This window comes from Phalacrocorax carbo, chromosome 2 (assembly GCF_963921805.1).
Source record: "Phalacrocorax carbo chromosome 2, bPhaCar2.1, whole genome shotgun sequence".
In the NCBI taxonomy this organism is placed as follows: Eukaryota; Metazoa; Chordata; class Aves; order Suliformes; family Phalacrocoracidae; genus Phalacrocorax; species Phalacrocorax carbo.
The window spans coordinates 84,878,338-84,899,659 of record NC_087514.1 but is presented as its reverse complement, the minus strand read 5'-3'; positions in this window follow the sequence as shown (position 1 = coordinate 84,899,659).

The window sequence follows — 21,322 nt, the reverse complement described above, 5'->3', positions numbered from 1 at the left end:
CACCGCTTATTTCCCACAAGTGACACCACTGCTGCCTCCACCAGGCAGTCCCAGCTGCTCCAGATTCAAAGAGCAGCCACCTCCACAGGAGCTTCCTCTGGGTCACAGGCCCTGATATGCCCAGGTATCATCTCCAGCCAAGGAACCATGCTCTGTGGATCACCACCATCTGCAATCCCACATAGCCTAGAGCAGCATTCAGGCACTACTGCCAGCTAAAGTCTTTGGTTACCAACAGCCATCTCACCCAGGCAAAGACCCTCCAGATGCTCACCAACACCCACATGGCAGGTCCCTTTTACACAGCAACCAACCAGTCAGACAACAGCTAACAAATCAATGACCCACCAATCAAGAAGGAGCTAACATAGGCAGTGCCCTACATAAGCTCCTGGAAGGTACCTGAAGGACCTGAAAAAAACCTTAGTTAAAAAATAAAAGCCAGACATAATAAATAAGTTACCTGACCAACCCCCACCCTAAAAAACACTGCTAGGAGGTGGTGAGGAATAAAAAGCTACAGAAAAATGAAAATAACTTTAAAAAAAAAAATAAACAAACCCCCAGAAAAGTACTGCGTGGTCAAAGTTCAGTTTTGTCCCAGATCCATAATTTCTGAAATAATCACTAGCACACTCAAGTGTAAGTTATTTCTTCATTTAGACATCAGTTCCATGGCTATTTGGTGCTCATTTAATGAGTTTTCGTTGACATAGGTTAGAGTAGCCTCATCACATAACAGCAAAAGTCCAGTTAGGTTAAAATACTTTTAGGCATCATTTAATTTAGGCTGTGTTTGACTTTTACTGAACACATAGCCTGGTATCTGTAGTTCTAATGGTTTCTATGGTGATAAGAAGATTTGGTAGAAAGTAGTCACATTTTCTGAGCACATGGATTTGTACTTAATACAACTTTTTTATATTTTTTATAATTTTTTATTTTTCTCTGTCATTTTCCTAGAGCTGACTTGAAGAAACATTATTACTAGCTCTTTGTGCTGGTTTCGAGTGGGGTAGAGTTAATTTTCTCCATAGTACCTAGTATGGGGCTATGTTTTGGATTTGTGCTGAAAACAGTCTTGATAACACAGGAATGTTTTAGTTACTGCTGAGCAGCGCTTACACAGAATCAAGGCCTTTTCTGCTCCTCACCCCACCCCACCAGCAAGTAGGCTGGGGGTGCACAGGAGTAGAAGCTGAGAGAGGACACAGCTGGGGCAGCTGACCCTAGCTGACCAAAGGGATATTCCATACCATATGACATCATGCTCAGCAATATAAAGCTGGAGGAAGAAGGAGGACGTGGGGGGCCGTTTGGTGTGATGGCATTTTGTCTTCCCAAGTAACTGTGACGTGTGATGGAGCCCTGCTTTCCTGGAGATGGCTGAGCACCTGCCTGCCCATGGGAAGTCATGAATGAATTCTTTGTTTTGCTTTGTTTGCATGTGTGGTTTTTGCTTTACCTGCTAAGCTGTCTTTATCACAACCCACAAATTTTCTCACTCTTACCCTTCTGATTTTCTCCCCCATCCCATTAGTGGGGGTGAGCGAGCGGCTGCGTGATGCTTAGTTGCTGGCTGGGGTAAAACCAAGGCATTCTTCTTCAAACAGATTTTAAATATAAAAGGCAAAAATCCCAATATTTAAAGCTCTGCCATGAACAAACTGAACTGCACTGATTCTAGTTTTATATTTTCAGTTTAAGCAATACTATTTATTCAGTTTGAAAATTCTTGCTGCAATTTACCATGAGATTTATCCAGATCAAAGTTAGTAGTAGTCTGTGCAGACAGATGTACTCTTCCAGTTTCATCTGGGATAAAAATATTCAGGACAAATGTTTTCTTTCACATTGAAATAATTTGTAACAAAATACTGCTTTCAGTCTAGACAGTATTTCAGATTAATTCCCAATCACAGAGTTTCTGTAAAACTGTACCATTTTATAGTTTTCTACAATATTAAGACAAGTCTGCATAATTGAAAAGCTAATTCTAATGTAATTTGAGTCGTCTATCTGAGCTACAGCTGGGAAAAAACTCAGTAGCTAGAGTGAGAAAAATTATTATAAATTTTTATCTTTTCCTTTGCTTTCCCCAAGTTGGACCTTCATCTGGAGTCCACAGAAAAAAACCTAAAGCAACCCAAATTTTCTGAAGTTATTTTGACATTTACAGAGAGAGCAGGTAAAATATAAAAATGTTTCTTTTGATGCAGATATTTAATTTCATTTAAAATAAAATTTTAATTTCCATTTTTCTATTGTTGTCATTTGTTTTGTAAGCTTGAGCGTTATGGTAGAAAATCTGAAATCTGTGATTTCTTGTTTTTTTGTTTTGTTTTGGTTTTGTTTCTTTTGGTTTTTTTTTGTTTTGTTTTGTTTTGTTTTAGATATATGAACCTATGCTGATTTCTAGAAAACTTAAAAACAATTTTTGTTGTAAGCCATATTTGTATATATAAATGTAAATGCTCAGAAGTTCCACAATGGCTTTCTTTCCTCCTCTTGCTTTTGGAGTGTAACTGGTCACCATGGGTTGGAATTTCACTTGTTCAGGTGAATTTTCAGAAATTTCACCAGTGTACATGATACAACTAGTATCAAGCAAAATGATAAATTCAGTTATGAGATTATGATTGGTCAGACTCTAGAAAATACAGAAATAGAGAAAGCTCCCATTTGTTGATGTGGTGTTGTTAGCCTTGTTTGCTAATAAGGTCTCCTGGAAATTTCTGTTGGTGGTACAATCTTACTGCTACTGTTGCTGAGTCAGTACCTACTGCAACAGAATCTACTTGGCATCTTGATAGCGGTTTCTTGGTCACCCATGTCAGTAAAGTGTCCAGAGCCATGTAGCCCTTCATTGTTGCCTGAGTAGCATAGAGAAAAAGCACTTTTTTCCTTATGCTTGCTGTCAGGAATCTTGCAGACATTGTCAGCTACTGAGTGAGTACAGCTACTGGCACCCTTTTACATGTGCAGGATGGGGTGATGCACTTACCTATGCTATTGTTTGAAAACAAAAATTCGGCCTTCCAAATGATCTTCCCTCCCTTTCTGAGTTTAACCCTGCAAGTATTGTACAGGAAGCAACCTACCCTTTCTAAAAGAACTTCCAGCCTTTCTTTCACTCAGTATTTGGACTGAATTACAATCCAACTGAATTTTCTGAATTCGAGCATCTTTAGATAACCATTTATGGTTTGACCTACTTTCTCCAGGAGAGTTCAAGTAGCCATTCTGCATTCACAGGAACATCTTCTGTCCTCTATTGTCAAGATATTGAATGTTGCCTAAGGTCTTAGTTAAGCTCTGACCTTTCTAATTGTTCATCCAAATCTTATAGTCTATAGCAAAAGTCTACTAAGGCAGACCCACAGGAAATACTAACCTATTTTTGTCTGGAAGGACTTTATGAGAGGTGCCAGAGGGAACTACAGACACCACTGGAATGCATGAAGCTTATGTGCCATTCACAACTGAAATATAAATCCAGTTTACACAATAACTTTGTATCTGTATTTGTCTTGAAACAAACTCCTTTTTATCTCTTGCTTCCTCTGCAGTCTAAGAGACTCTCAATCTCTTTAAAGCTGTAAACTCTCAGGGCAGGGGATGTCCCTGAGTATGATTAGATAAAAGTGAAAGAGAGATTTCATCATTAGTTAAGATTTCTAGTCATTGCGTTAAGTAATTATGCATGTGCACCTACAAATACAAAGAATCAGTACTTCGTTGGCATGAATGGGATGGCCACAGACTTCAGCCACTGCAGTATAGAGTGCTACACAATCCTAAAAATAGTTCTTATTCAAAATTTTGATCCAATTTCCATCTTAGAATCTAAATGTACTAAAACATTCCGTTTGTTAACATTACAGTGTCTTTGAAAGTAGTTCTCACTCAGCTAGCACCATCTGTTTATACCCAAATATTTTCCTTCCATTCAGCCAAGTTGAAAGTATCAGTAAAAACAGTCTGCATAGGGAAAAGAAATATGCTGATACATATACATATTAACACAAAAGCCATTTTTAATACTGCTTTACTCCGTAGCCAAAAATTGTTTCTTTTGAAATTCTGTAGATGGAAAATTGAAAAAATCTTGTGAACATCTGGAACTGGGATCAAAGCCAAAGGCAGAACTTGCATTTACTTCCACATATAAGCATCAAGGACCCTGATTCAAAAAGAAATGTTTGAGAAAGTAGAGAATAATTATTACATCATACGTATAATGTTCATCTCCTCTATCATAGCAACAATTATGTTTCAGAGCTCACTTTCCACGAACCAAAAAGGAAGAGTTATTTGGTTGTGTCCTTTCTTTTCCTATTTATCCCAATGCAGTTTTTCATCCTCTGCAATCCTGTCTTACTGAAAAGAAACCCCAACCTTCATTCTTTGTAGAACTTTGTATTCTTACCTTCCATTTAGAAAGCACTGTTCCACGTGATCTTCATTCACTGTTCAGCTTCTGCCACTGCCCCCAGCTATCGGCTGTTTTGGCTAGTCATGAAGGAATAGGCATTAAGTAATAGACAAAAACCAACAACCAAAAGCATGTCTCCAGAAAAGACAAACTAAGGACACTAGCATTTAAATCCTCCATTTTTCTTCGGCAGGGGAAGCATTTATAAATGTCTCTTTGAAACTATTTACATCAAGACTCTTAATATATCACTGAGGGAAAGATCAGAAGATCCCTCTGGAATGATATAGACTCCACTAAAGTCTTTTCACATGGCTTTGTTGTCTGTATTGATTTCTGTTCTCAGTTGCATTCAGCCTAGAAGACAAATAGCCTCAGTAATCAGCAGCTCTTTACATCAGTTGCCCTTTTACAAAGTCTCTTTCCTGGCTGGAACCAGGAAAATTCTTTCACCTGCAGGTCACACAGAGGAACCTATGCAGAGGTGGCTCTGTGTGTTATCATTAGGCAACTTTCAGAGGAATGGTTCAGGATTTATAGACTAGTTGGTCTATAAACCAGTTGGTCTAGTTGGAGTGTTCTTAAATGTAAACTTTCCCTTACTCGTGTACTGTTGAGTTGGTGACAATAAGGGAAGCTCAAATGAAATAATTTTTCCACTGTTGTAGTACTGATCATTAGCTCACCAGTTACATTCCATGAAACCAGGGTTCTTATACCTGCTTATACTTTTGCTCCCATAAATTTGTATTTCAATGTTGAAAATGTTGACACTGAAGATAAAATAAACTTTCAGTTTAAGATTAAAACACATTTTGAATATGCCATCACTGCTCAGAAAAGGGCTACCTTTGCTGTAGTGTTAGACATGGCTTATTTTTTTTTTTAGCATCTGTAAATCACAAAGGTGTTTTCAGTGAGATGGGTTTATCATAGAGCAATACCTTGTGAGTGAGTCAGATTAATTAACTACTCAGGTTAATATACCCTAATTCAGGTATATATTAACAGGATATTTGCATATTATAAGATCTGAAAAATTGTAGTAATTTCTATTGTCAGATAAAAATACCTTGCATACTTTCACTAATTATGTATTTATAAATAGAAAGCAATAGTAGCTCTGTGTGTCTAAAGATGACATGAGTAAATGCTGTAATTTTCTGAGGAGAGATACCAAGTGGTTTGGAAAGAAATACTCTCCTCAAAAAAAAAAACCAACCCCAAACACATAAACACACATTTAGATGTATGTAGATCTATACATATACATACATAAATGCATCCCAGATGAACACCTAGTGGGAATACAAAAACTAATACTGACTTTTTCTGCTGTTCATTTTCTAGCTTTCATACATATGAATAAACAGATGGAAGCGTTTCTACTGGGAGTTTAATCTGCTGATAGCAAGGGCTATGAAAAGATATATGGCAGTTTCCCAGTTTTCAGCTGATAACCAGATTACTCTTTTTTCAGATGCATACAATGAGCTTCAAGAGGCAAAAATATCAAATCAAAAAATAAGCTGCAAAGTGACAGGACATAGAAAATATGACTGTTCTCAACAATGCATTGGTATTTATTGACTGGTTTCACCAAATATACAGCAAAAATTTATCGAATGGTTTGGAGACCAGAATGATTTCTATGCAATGCTTTGGTTTAAAAAACAATTTTCTTCCCAGAGAGGTTATTTTTGAAGTGTCACTTTGAATTCCTGTATCACTGCTTGAAAATATTTTAAAATACTTTTCCATGTTACCAGAAACTAAAGGGGCAATATAGCCAAAAATGGAGCTTGACGTCTGCCATTTATAAACAGAGATACTGAGATAGATCTCTTCGTCCATACCATGGTTAAAACCCAAAACTAGAAAACAAACTAACCCAGCTTTGACCTAAGGCATTATTATAATAAGTAGTGTTACACCACAAATATGAGATCACATTTTGTATGAGGCCTGTTATTAAGAAGAATGTATTCGTGGTTACAAGTCTTTTCAGTCAGCTTATGTTTATGGGTGACTTAAAATACATTAAGAGAAAAATTTGTGGAAATAGCTTTCAGGAGAAAAACACTGCTACTTGAGATGTTACTAGAAAGATGTGCATTTTGCAAAACCTCAGTTCCCAAGGATGTACATATGACACTGACCCTTCATTGAATAGCTTATATATTTCTTTATATTTTAAATGGCTTAGACAATCTAGATTTCAAGGAAAATATAATTGGTTTAATGCAGCCTATAACAAAATACTTCATTGTCACAGAGATTAATTCTTACTGAAAAATAAGATTTTTGATAAAGGTTTTCATTTCAGTGTTCAGCACTGGTATTCTAAAGTAAGCTGCTATCAATCGTATCTGATTGGTAGTGGAGTCAATCTTGCCAGGTGTTATACAAATCTTTGAAACATGGAGACATTAGAGGGCTTTCTTTGGGATGACTGGAACAAGACTGTTATTAGAAATGGGGGTTGTGGTGTTCTCTTTTTTCTTTGCATTTCAAATAAATGTTAATTTGACAGAACTTTTTGCAGATGAACTTTTCGCAGATAAACTTTTCATTATTGCATTTTATGGTCTTTATTTCTCAGAAAATATTTATTATTTCCAAATGAGCAAACAAAGTAACCATCTGCTATATTTACAAAAACTCATGTTAATAGAATAACCCTCCCCTCCAAAAAGTCAAAACTGAGGAGGTTCCAATAATCTTTCTCTCTTTTTAAAAAAGAAAAAAAATTGGTTAAGGAACATGTGAAATTTACATACTACATCTAATTGGGGAATGGGTTTTTTTGCAAACTGTTAATTTGACTGGACAGAAAAAAAGATACACTTGAGTAGTGGGGTTGTGTAGCCAAATAAATGCAAAAGAGTTACGTTACATTCGTAAGTTAAAGTTTCAGTAGTAATTCAGAACATTATTGAGCTATAAACTAATTTGTAAATCTTGAAGGCAAAACTAGTTATTCATATTTTATATTTTTAGATGAAGATATAAAATATCTCCTACAATATTCAAATTTTTCAAAAAGCTTAATTTACTACATTTCTCATGAGTTTGCAAGTTGTGTATTGTCTTTGGTTCCTCAGAGAAAGCCACTATTACCAGTGAAACTCTGTACTAGTTAGAACATTTGGCATTGGTCTGTTATGATGAAGACTCAGTTCATAAACAGCTACTAATATGACATATTAAGCTCTCTCTTTCTTCAGAACAAAGATGACTAGAAGAAAAAATTCATATTTATAGGAATGCACACAAGCACTGCTGAGTCTTACAGAGAAGTCACACATTTCAGAGCCAGGACTCTTCCCATTGTAAAAAAAGAAAACACAAAACCCAAACAAACCAACAACAAATTGAGCTGTCCCTGAGGCTGAGAAGGTCTGTTGAGAAAGCCATTTTTAAAGTGGAAGTAGAGCTACGGAGTATATCCCCCACATATATCCTTTTTCTCTTAGATCCACAAAGATAATGCGTTACACACCTCATTGAGCTGTTAAACAATTCAGAGTATTCAGTCTTTTTGAACTGCATAATGAGAAGAAAATTCATGTTTTTCTACCTGAAGAATAATTGGTGATTAAACTCCTCCGAGCAATCCAGCTAGACGCTGTGTACAAGGCTGCACAAGGGAAAAAACTTTCTTGCCCTAGGAAGTGATCATCTTGTGATATGAAGCATGAACTTTCATTAACCCTTATTTCATTTGCACAACTGTAATGTTAGACATGCTTCAAGACTATCCATCCTACTGGACTCAATGATCTTTTGAAGAATGAATGACTCATTCACAGGCTGATTTATATACCACAGGAGGTAAATTTCCTCCTCCCCTGCCCCCCTGAAATTACTGTCCTTTTTTTAAACATCCTTTGTTATTTTATGCTGCATCAGAATATAAAGGATGTACCACAAACAGTCACTCTAAAATTAACAATTCTGCACACCTGAGTCATCTCTTCTTGGTTTTTATTTTTATGTGTCATGGTTTCAGCTGGGATAGAGTTAATTTTCTTCACTCTAGCTGGTATAGTGCTATGCTTTGAAATTAGCATGGAAAAAAAACCTTTCGAGATAACACACAGATGTTTAGGCTGTTGCTGGGCAGCGCTGATACTAGTCAAGGACATGTCTAGCCTCCCATGCTCTGCTGCGTGCACAAGAAGCCGGGAGGGGAGGGGGCACAGCTAAGAGAGTGGATTCAAACTGACCAAAGGGATATTCCATATCATGTAACGTCATGCCCAGTATGCTACCTGGGAGGGGCTGGCCGGGGGAGGGAGGGAGCAATCGCGGCTCGGGGACGGGCAGCGTCGGTCGGCGGGTGGTGAGCGGTTGTATCGTTCGTGTTTCTGCATTTTTGTTCCCTGTTTTCCCTTTCCTTCCTTCCCCCTTTTATTATATTAACATTACTGTCATTATTATCATAATCATTTATCATCATCATTCTATTGTAGTTATTAAACTGTGTTTATCTCAACCCACAAGTTCTTTTGCTCGTCCGATTCTCTTCCCCATCCCACAGGGGTGGGGGGGGGTGAGCGAGCGGCTGCGTGGTGTTCAGTTGCCAGCTGAGGCTGAACCACGACATTATGCTATCCAGTGACCCTACATTTTATCTAACTTTAGATACAAAATTACCTTCATTTCCATGCTCTGAGCCATGTCACATTTTAAAACTGATCCTTCTTAAAAGTCAAGGACTAATTAGGTACATTACTAAACAGTTAAGTATCTTCTGGAGGAAAATACAAAGTTACAGTTGTGTACATGTTGCTTTCTAAATCTATGTGAGCACCTAAAATTTTGACAAACTGCTGTACACCACACATATTTATTGAACAACTCACAGTTATTCTTCTGTCTTTTTTTTTTCTTCAATCCTTCCTATGCATTCAAAACTCAGAATATCTAAAAAGTTTAGAACACTATTGTAAAGGTACACTGGTTTTATACTGACCCATCTGGAGGTTCATCTGCCACTACAGAATATATATTCCTGTCTCTACATTCATCTTAATGCTTTAATAATACAATAAAACTGAAAAAAGAGAGGTAGCGTGCTTATAAGCATCTCTTCCACTTTTAATCTAATGATCACTTAAGTAATAAGATTATGTCAGCCACACTAGCTAAAAAGAACAAGTAAAGGCACTTCTTACACAGACATCTAGTGTGGTTGCTTGCACATAATTCTACACATTCTACAATTCTGCATCATGTCAGTATTAAAACCTATGTGTCTATCATACTCTTTGCATTTAAGTATCTAATCTATTAGGAATCAAGACCTCCTAAATCTACTATGAAAAGAGGTGTGCCTCTGAGTTTCAAAGGAGATCACTCCCTTATAGTCTTCACTGACTATGCAGATAGCAGAGGTTCCTATGCTAGTTTCCTAAAATGGACTATGCCAATAAAATCATCAGTATAATTCCCAGAACATTAGAATGGGAATCAGGAAACCTTAGAACTCCCAGTCTGCATTCTGACCCTAGAAAATTCTGTTTTCTCTGCAGAAGTGCTGGAAATGCAGATATATTCCCAGGCAAAAAGTCTGTCAGTTAAAACTGTTATTAAAAAGTTAAGAATTTTAGAAAAGTTTTTGCAATAATAAAAGCATAACTAGATACATTATACAAATTTTCCAAAGCATTTAACGCTAAAACACAATTCTGTTCCCACTCAGGCTACTGACTATAAAAGTAATGCTATGTCACAACTGAATGTTCCTTTAAAAAAAAGACAAAAAAAAAAAAAAAAGCTTAACTGTAAGCAACATCCTCCGTCTTTTTGAGGAGCCAGAGACTGTTAAAGAGGCATAGATTTCCTGTAAAGTGCATTCTACACATTCAGCTCTTAGCCTATTCCATGTATAATCAGATTTATTTTTCATTAAATCAAGGAAGGTTCATGAGAACAAATTTAGGCAAGGTCATACCTTATAATACTGGAAAGCAGAAAAAGTTACAGGCCTTGGAGTTTCACCTGAGGTTAAATGCATTCTACAATCTCAAGGTAAAAAAGTCTGTATTACTTTACATCACCTGGTGATCTAGAGACTTATTTTTAATGTTTACCCATATCAATAGTATGTCTTCCTTCTTTCTGAACCTTTATAAGAATAAAGGAAAATTCTGAGTCTTACAAGAGCACATGTCCAAAGTCGGAGACAATGTCCAGTAGTCTGTACAGTTATTCCAAAGCATTCCACTGAAATATTCCACCTGTCATTTACACACTAAAGCAGACAACAACCATCTTTGTAAAAAGCACACTTTCTGGAAAGCGTGCAAGGATGAAGTAATCTAAGATTTATTTTTTATCAATCTGATCTTTCTAAATTACTGAAGCTCTATGTGAAAGCACCTTACAGCCCAAAAGAGATATAAGTATGAAAGAACCAAGTATCTAGCCCTTTCTTATCTTACAGTAGTGCCATAAAAGAAAAAAATTACAGCAGCTATCATATCTATTAAGTCATCAGTTAGTATCATAGAATCGTAGAATCATTAAGGTTGGAAAAGACCTCTAGGATCATCAAGTCCAACCATCAACCCAACACCATGCCCTGACGTGCCATGCCTACAGGTCTTTTAGTTCATAGTATCCAAGACATTATGGCACAACTTTCTTCTATATAGAAAGAAAAAAAACACAGCATTTACATGACATGAATTTTCACAAAAGGCCAGTTTTTCCTTCAAATAGGATAGGTCTTAATGTATCAAATAAAGAGGTAGAAGCTTATCTGCCTCAGGAACACGTAAGTACACTGTGAGATGCAGATCCTGGGCTGAATTTCTGGCAAAATAAAATGATAGACATTTCAAGAGAAGACAACTACTCGGCATCCATTTACTTACAAGGATATGCTCTGGAGAGTCACAAGCCAGACCTCTTCACTGCAGGAAAGCATTATCATCCTCAGCATGTTAGAATGGGCCTTCACAGAGCCTGAGCACACTGGCTGAGAATGCACCAAATACACTCCAGATGAAACAAGCATCAGAAGCTCATCCAGGTTTCTCTGCAACATAGACACTCCGAACCCAAACACAACATGGCTAATAGCCAGTGGGGTGGAAGGAAAAAAAACTGCCTGTAGATCTCAGGGCTTTGTTTCCTATCCCAGTATTCAGTTTCAACACACACATTTCAAGCAACAGCTTAAAAATAACTGATGAGGCTAAGGCCTGTAATAACAAGTGCATAAGGTATTTAACTCGTATCAGTGGAGATTCAGCACAAAATCACCTGAGGATCTGGACTGAAGTGCTCCCTACACCAAAATCCTATAAGAAATCTGTAACAGAGCAGGCACTTTAACCTAGCTTTGAGTTCATATCCTTTTCTTCAGCAAGTAGAATTATGTACCTTAAATTAAAGCTACAGTTCAGCTTTTGCAAGTGAGATAGCAACAGCAAGAGTAGAGTGGTAGATAAGGGCAATTTCTGACATACAATTCATTTAATATCAGCTTTCTTAAGCAAGAGGAATTTTGAACAGTCAACATATAAACAATCAGTGTTGCTGTTAATTCTTCAGACATAGGTCCTTTCTGTAGCAGAGGAACCAAACATTCTTTTTGAAACACAATTGGTCACAAGTATCTTGAAGGAATTCAGTGCTTCATGGGTCCATATAATCCCTCCCTGATTACAGCCAATGATCATGACAGGATTTGAAGGGCAAGGGATTTTGTTTCAGGCTGTGGGAAATAAAATTCAGAATATAATAATTTTTTTTAATAAAAAAGAAATTTTGGGGGTGTTTAAGAAAAAGAAAACCCAACACCAAATCCACAACCACCACAAGATTTTTGAGTTTTCAAGTCTAACCCTATTATTTGTCCAGGGTGATTAAAAAAAATAATTTGTACTCTCAGGCTTTGCTTATTCTAGTAAAGTACACATGGCAATTTCCCGGCCTTAAGTGCTGACATATGATTATATACACAGTGTGTAACTGTTGGGTTGCTCTTTGGCATGGGAGCACACCAAATTAGCACCTTCCCAGACAACACCTGTTCACAGACTGGGGAACTGCATGGGCCAGGGACTGTTGTCAGCAGCCTTTCTGGGGGAGATCACCTGTTTTTTTTAAGGGAAGTGAGTTAAGCTTTGACAACAGCATTATGATTTCCTTGAAAAAGGAGTTTGGAATCAGACTTCTCAAACCCGCTGCTACTCAAAGTGGCTCGCTGGCATCTAGGTCAGTCTCAGTTAAGATGGAAACAGGAACTGAGCTGAAAGGGAAGGAAAGGAACCTTTCTTAGTGTAAATAGATGAAGCATAGTTTCTTCTTTCGTTTTCTATGTCTGTAACATACATTTGTGCCTCCTGTCTGGTTTTATATGCTAGGAACAAATATTTGTATTAGGAACATTTTGAGTTAACTTAGTCCAAGTGTGATTTAAGATGTCTGTTTAACACCAATACACTTCATCAAAGGCATGCTAAATCTATAAACAAGGACTTGAATATTTTAGTATCGCAAAAGGCTACAGCTTCCTATCGTTCAATACATCTGAAGGGTTTACCTATATTAGAACCTAGAAAGATGAGATATAATTTAGCATCCTCAAATCTTTGAACAGGACATTGTAGATGGGTTATAATGTCAAATAGTTATACTACAAGGGAAAGATTTTCAGAGGCACAAAGGGCATTAAATGATTAATTGCCCTCTGTATAACTCCAGCACTCACTACTAACTTGTCTTCCCAAGACTACCCAGATCAGAGCCCATTTGTGTTATTTGGGGTCTGCAGTTTGTGTCAATGACAGACTGCTCAACAAATGTTTGACAGATCAGTTTAATTCTCTAACACAGCATAAGTACTGGTTTCTCTGAATAATGGTCTCTGTCAAGGACTGAAAATACAGGTGAGCCAAAGTCAGACATCTCACCACACCTAGGCTATAAAACCTAAGATACTCGACGAAGTAAAGTCATACAGAAAGGCTGAACCTTTGAACTACCAGCTTCTCAGAAAGAAAACAGCAAATGAGCTTAAAGAGTGGGGGAAAAAGTTCTTTGTGATATATCCTTAGAGTAAATAAAGTTAGCACAGCTCTCCATTCGCTCTTCCCCTAAGTGGTCTCCATGCACCTCTCAAGGACAGGAGCGCACAGGACCGCTGTGTGGGCCCTACTTAGTGCTGCATGCAGCACTGCCAGGCTGCCACAAACCCGTGATTCCCCAGCTGCCCCAAATGAAGAGCCTGTGGGAACATGCTGTGGCTCTCTGTGGCCCTGTATGCAAACTGCCCTTCCTTCAGAAATCACTGGCTCTAACTGTGTCACTGTTGTGTTACCAATAGGAAATAACATTCAGAAATCCATTCCCATGGGTATCTTCAACAAGGCCTTTTCTTTGCTCCTAGCAATTTCCTGCTTAGTATTTTTGCAGTTTCATTCCATAAATGGAGAGCTTCTCTCACTAATGTCATCACACTCGCAATCTCATGAGCAGTCTATGAAGCACTTACAGGTGTATTTTTCTCCCCTTTCTTATTGCCTCCTCCAGTGTAAGGGTGCGCACTGCACTGCGGCTGTACTCTATTTCAGATAATTTGTAAGAATAAAGAGGCTATGCAGTACTAGTTCAGAACAACATCCCGTCACAATGTTGTCAATATTGTCAATACTCTCAGCAAAAATAAAAAATTAGAAAATAGAAATAACTGCCATGTTCTTCCAGTATGTTCACATCATCTATTTTTAGTGTCCAAGTACAATCAATGTTTATTTTATCCCACTCCTCAGTCGTCTTCTGTTACTATATCCCAGAATGTTCCAGAGAGTAAATTTAAAAATCACCTGGTATTATTGCACTTTCTGCCTCAATAATATGACATAACTGCTTTCCCAAAACTCAAAAAGTCATTTCTGCAGCTAAGAGTTCTGGGTTCTTTTTCATGTTTGTGTCCACTTCTGTTTAACAAAAGTGCACTTGAATTAATAGGTAATTTCGTCCATTGTGAAATGTTACCAATAAATGGATTGTCTTGTAACAAACATAGCCTGAACTGTATAAATTTGTGTATACTGCAACTCAACCTTCAGTGCCTGTTTTCAAAATCTCTCTGTGGCGTAGGTTATTATTGTAATTATTTCTTCTTTAGCTGTATTTAGCTAAGTGTTAAGGGAACAGAATCACAGAATCACAGAATCACAGAATGGTAGGGGCTGGAAGGGACCTCTGGAGATCGTCTTGTCCAACCCCCCTGGTTGAGCAGGGACACCCAGAGCAGGGGGCACAGGAACGCATCCAGGCGGGTTTTGAATGTCTCCAGGGAAGGAGACTCCACAGCCTCCCTGGGCAGCCTGTGCCACTGCTCTGGCACCCTCACAGGAAAGATGTTTTTCCTCCTATTGAGGTGAAACTTCCTGTGTTCCAACTTGTGCCCATTGCCCCTTGTCCTGGCATTGGGCACCACTGAAAAGAGTCTGGCCCCAAACATAGGTATGTCATCTCTAGTGCATCTAGACAATCACCCATTGATTTATGCATTGTGTCTTTAAATTTAGTTCAAAATAAAAGTGTGTTTGAACTAATAATTTGTTTCTCCAGATGTTAAAATTCAACAGTAAATCAAAATTCACCAAAACCTCAAATCTCTTTACAGTACTGGCTATGCTTGGGAGGTGAGGCATGATTTCCAAGCTTCTGAAACAGTACATTCATAAGAACAGGGTTGGGTCCTGCTGCAGTATGTGGAAAATACTCACTTTGTTTTTAAGTAAGCTCTTGTGCTAATAAAAACTAATAGATCAAAGACAAATGATTCTGAAATTATTCAACCTGTCACAGCATAAACCTGTTACAATGTAACATATTCCCGAAGTATAGCAAATCTTTCTGTTTTAATTGGAACTTGAATCACCTTGACCTTTCCTAGCACAGAGCAGAGTGCCCCTCTGAACTAACGACAGCATCTGCATCCTTATTCCATTTTAATCAGAGCTCAATTTGGATTTCTATGTCTCGGCAATCAGTGCATTGCAGAGCAAGGAAACTGCAGAAATAAATGAGATGTTGCCTTGTTCCAGCTGATTAAAACACGATTCAAGGTGACTTTTAGGTGACACTACAAGTTGTCAGAACAGCAGTATACTTTACTTTATGAAGGAAGAAAAATATCTGAGGCATGCTTATTTCCCCTATCTGAGATAAGTGACAGAATTGAAATGAGAGCACTGGTGTGTCCATGAAAATACATCAGTGTTTAAAGAATCCTATTATTAGACACAGTGGAAACTACATCTTGGATAAGCCTCCCATACTGTGGGTAATTATCACAAGCCAGAATGCTAATTGCTTTTCGATCTGCTCTGTGCCTCCAATGAGTCTTGTTGAGGGCTACTGGGGCTGTACCAGACACTAACACTTAATGAGACAAAGTTTATCAGAGTACAGTATCAGCTATTACTAAGTGAAGAACAGGAAAAATACACCTTAAAATTAAAAGAAAAAAAAAAAAGAGAAAGAGGAAACTATGGAACAAGAAGCAGAACTAAACTAAAATATTTTTCATTATACTTTCTTTTCAGCTGCTAAGTAACTATGTCTTCATCATAGTAAAAATGGTAAAAATTTGCATGTTATGGCTTCATTGCCAGAAAGGGTGAGCATTTGTTCTCTGTTCAAAAATTTGTGCTTTGTTCTTCTATTTACAAGAGAGAAGTCCATCCATCAGTTAAGAATTCAGAAAGCATTGGTTTTTTACAGTTCTAACTCTTTTGGTTAAGAACTAACAAGGTTGGGAGTCTGCAAGCTTTTTCACTTTCTTGTGAAAAGTGAAAAAAATTAAATTGGAAAGTATCTTCTGGATAATCTACCATGTCTTCCATAGTAGATGTTAATTTACCCCCCTGAGAGTCCAGAAAATATGTGGGAAAGGAAATGTACATTTTGCAGAAAGCCTAACCCAATACAAATGACCTTTCTGAAGAAAAGTGGGAACATTCCCACACTTCCCCATTTGATAATATTTGCTTTCTTAAAATCAGATCTATTCCCTATCAAACCATCAGTCATGAACTCAAAGAACAAGGTAGGCAATTTCCGCAGAAAGTATTCCCAGTATCATTAAAACACGGTAAGATGTATAGACCGCTTAAAGACACAACAATGAGGTGAACTAAGCTTTACTGAAAGTCTGCAGGAGAGGGAGAAAGACAGAGGTCAGTGCTTCCACTCCTATATTAAATGCAGCAGCATTCTCCCTTACAAAACAGAGCTAATGCCTTTGCAAAAAGGCAATGACAACAAAATCTTGCCTGCACCATAAGTTACTTATTGCACTGATAAATACTTTGTTTCACCTCTTTTTCTAATCTTTGATTTAGAAGAAATAATTATAGTGAGGAAGCAGAAAAAGGAGTCTTTGGCTTTGGTTCTGTAAAAATCTGTCAGTTCTCTGTGCTGACAGTTTCAAGTGAAGAGGTCAAAAGAGCAAAAACAAAGAACAGAAGGCCAGTACGTTAAGGACCTCCTCAACAGTGGTAACACTAAATGAGTCACAACAGCTGTGAAGATGAAAGCAAACCAGCATAGATCAAGCAAGAAGACTGTATCACAAAATCTGAATTTAGATGTCAGTATTTCTGTATGTGTGTGTGTTCACTCACTTTTAAAAGTAAATACTTTGTCATTCTTAAGTTACCACTTAAAACAGTAAGACAGACTACCCCAAACCAATGATTTTAAACCTACTGTTCATAAAGTCTTTAAGGCCTAGTTTGTACAAACTGATGAAGAAAAGCTAGCCTATTGTCAGAGGCTGCTTTGAGACCACAGCATTCTGGACTTCAAAAAAAACCCAAAACTTTTAAGGGTTTAATCTAAGGGAAACAGAAGAGTAAATCACAGAATTCCCTGATTTACATATAGAAAATAAACATTAAGCTCTTTATCTGGTTTCAATTCTCTTCTTCTTTTGTAATCATAACTGTAATTACGTAATATAATAGACCCTAACCTCTGCTTCTCATAATAGGTGTAAACTTTATTTCTGATAAGTATTTTTAACACCTGAATCATTGTTTTAACCTTACATTGCTCCATCTCTAGGGCAATCTCATCCTTCCTCAGAAAAGGTGACCTACTTCTGAGATGAGGTCTAACAATTGGGTTGTTAAGTGACAATACTGCTTTTCTTTTCTCTTGCTTTTCCTTAGAATAGTCTTAATAGCCTTAAAAATCCCTTGTCCTCATTCTCTAACTCTTTAGATCCAAGTAAACTTTTGACAGCTTGCCTTAACATCAAGTTTTATGGCAAATAAGAGAAATACACCTCAGCAGCGACTATAATATTATTCCCTGAATTCTTGGTACAATCAGTCAACACAAATGTTTCATTTCATACATTGTTTACTACTTCTATAGGAATCACAGGAGATGCTGAGAGTGAAGTAAAAATTTCATAGTAGCAGGGGATGCATGATGCATGTGTAAGATTACCTTTCACCAGTACTTTCGACCTCTCATCACTGTGATCCATACAATGCCTACCCTTTGGGATAAAACTTTGGAATGAAAACTACAGAAATCCCACAAAAAGGAGAAAGAAAACATTTGGGGAGAAAATATGGCTACATGGTAGATCTTTGTCCACTGTATGGACAAACACCATATGGACAAACTCTAAGTCATGAGTTCATGACAGGAATTGGCTAAAAGAACTTTTGAACAGTTAAAAAAAAAAAAAAAAAAAAAAGGAAAAAACCCACAAGCTTCCTCTGCTTGGTACAAACACTGCAATAAGAGTATGACTTCAGCCAAAATATTAGCTACCTGCTCAGTCATTTTCTTACCCCATTTTATTCTTTTCTGAAATAGAAGGTAACAGCATTATGGCTGAGAGGCAACAGAGAGACCTTTAAAGACAGGTACCACAATGCCAAAAGAATATGTGAAATTTAGAAAGTCTCTCACTAAGGAATTATTCTCAGTCTGATGGGAGCTGTTTTCACTTGCTTATTCTCTAGTTGTGCTGACCGTGTCACCAGGCAGAGACATAATGAATCTCCTCAAAGTGGAAACATCAAGTCAGAAGAAAAAGGCAGTTTTCTCCATCTGTCTTATGTTCCTCCCTTATTTTCCAAACAAAATATTAAACAGAGTTTTAGGGAACTGGTGTATGAAGCAGAGCAAGCAAAACCATTTTTCCCTTCTGTTTCTATCACAGATCCCTTCCTTCCACTTTTCCACACGTCTCCATACAGAAAATTTTCCTAAACACACATCTGTTTGAATTCTCACAAAATACATTGGCCTGCATCATGCAGAAGGCAAGAATCAAAACTCACACTCATCCCTTCTGATCTATGAATATAACACTTACATGTGTTTACCTTGAAGAGATTTCTTGAATAACTGGGATTGTCCCTTTTAAAAGCTATTTGGCAATGCTAGCAATGGTGATTGTAAACACATGAGGGCTATTAGTAAGGTAATATGATTTTTCTAATTATGCTGCTGTTACCTCTCAATGTTTGTTTTTAGAGCATCACAAAGGTCTAAAACAAAGTAGAAAGACATCATATACAAACTATATGAGAGGGAGGACAAGACTGCAGTGGCTGAAATTTTGTGATATCTATGTGAATTTGAATTATCCTTCACTATCAGTTATGAAGAGGTTTGGAATGGATTTGAAGACTTTGGTAACTTTAGGGGGAAAAAATAACAATTAGTTCACATATTTTACCAAAAAATCTCCAAGAATACACAAAAAGGTTGCCCAATTTTTCTTTTTGGTCATCTTCTAAATATGATACATTATGTCCCTTTGCTTATGGAAGTCAGTGTTTTGAAGAACAAATATTGAAGTCTGTTACTCTGACCAGATCTCCCAGATTCAAGTCACACAAACTCTGTATATGTACAGCCCACTGCAGTAAGTTAGAGTAGTTCAGCATATTTCAACAGAAACACTCTTTTCTGCAGCATCTCATAAGATGACGCAGCACCCAGGTCTTTATATCCCTAACTAATATTGTGGAATTCTCTATCTGTGAAGGCATAATCTCTCAAATTCCTATATAAATATTTATTCTGCATTTAAAAAAAAAACAACACCACACAACATTTTAAGTGTGGTGCATTAACAGCTACTATGGAGAAGCATAAGCAATTATCAAGGTTAAAAGATAAGAAAAGTGAAGGGAAAGTAAGCTAGCACAACTTTGAACATCTATGTCATGGAATTGTTGCTGCTTTCAGAAATGATAATGTTTTCAAATGGAAGATTTTATCTCTTTTTACACTTTGCTTTTTTAATTCTCTCCAGTGTCCAAGTTTACAAAGGTTAGATGCCAGTATGATCTAGAATAAGACCATTTGTGACTGATTTTGAAAGGTTACTGAGAGGGAAATCTGATGTGTGAGAAGCCTCAGGGAATGCAGCTGACTCCTATTGTTTTCTCATAGATCTGATATCCCAATGAAAGACAAAATTGCTGAATTCTTGCCTGGATTTCCAGGAAACATATCAGGATGTCTAAGTAGCCAAATTAAGAATGCTTTTTGTGTCACCCTGTATTGTGACAAATTTTTGTCAAAATCTGATGCTTGTCTGGGGCGCTGTGAATGCTACCTGGATACCATAAACAAAATCAAACATATAACGTGTGCGTTTATTCTCTACAACCACAGGAAACCATTCAACCTTCACAAGTCCTGCTTAATAAAATAGGATATTACAGTAGAGAAGCAAGCCCAAAAATGACAGTCATCACAATATTTCTGCGATTTTCTACTCTTCTATCATCAGGGTTAACGTGAGGAAGAGAAAATTATCCAGGTATCTTAAATAGCAAAATTTAGTCCCATAAAAGGCTTTGAATATTAAAGTCAAAATCCTCACTGGGGTCCCAAAGCAGAGCATGGAGAACTTAGACCGTGTATTCATAATAACCTGACTTGCTAAACAATGGGGCTGCTGTGCTTTATACCCAGCGAATGTATATCCATCAAAAAGTATGAATGAACCAAAGCAATAAAGCTTAGTATATTTGGACTTCAGGAGTCTAATATTGTGCAGTGCTAATCGGGATTGACAGAAAATTTTCAGATTAATAACTTCTTTGCTCAAAGTGGAAGTGAAAGTCATCTGAACTGTTTCTGAACAGAGCAATTTACAGAAGAAATACCAATATAAAGCACGTGCCAATTTATACATTTCATTCGGGTTGAATTAGATATTTTGTGTGACTTACAAAAAAAGAAAAGAAAGTTCAATTTTTTATTTCAGCCACCAAACCAACCGACCATCCACACAAGCACAGTCAACACCCGGCAATTTGCCTTAAAACACACATACTTTGTACCCTTGCTAAGAACAGATATCCAAAACCCATTGTGCAGTCCAGACTAGCAGATGTAACTACTGTTTAGAAACAGAAGGGTTCTGATGTAGGGAACTTGTGTTCAGTTGCTTCTTCCTCTCAAATACCATGATCTCCACCCTTCCCTCCACCCAGTTTCAGTGAAGCTGCAGATTCTAGTGTGACATTGGGAAAACCGGGACAAGATACACCTATACTTGATCTAAGGGACATATGAGGATGCCATCTGTAGAGAAAGCACGGAAATTTGCATTCTCTTATCCCATCTTACAGTAGATTCCTATAAATTAGAAACAATGGAGGGGAAGAAGACTGACTTCAAAAAGAAGAAATATTGCCCAAAATGAACTGTATTGCTGTTCGTGCAAACTCTTGCAGAGAAATCACATATAAATTTGAAACTCATAGTTCTCAAGGTTTTAAGAACCTTGTTTCTGCGCCATCCTTTCTACTCCATCATAAGGAAAAATATTTTTAGTAAAAATTTGAAATATAGAAACCTTTATCTATA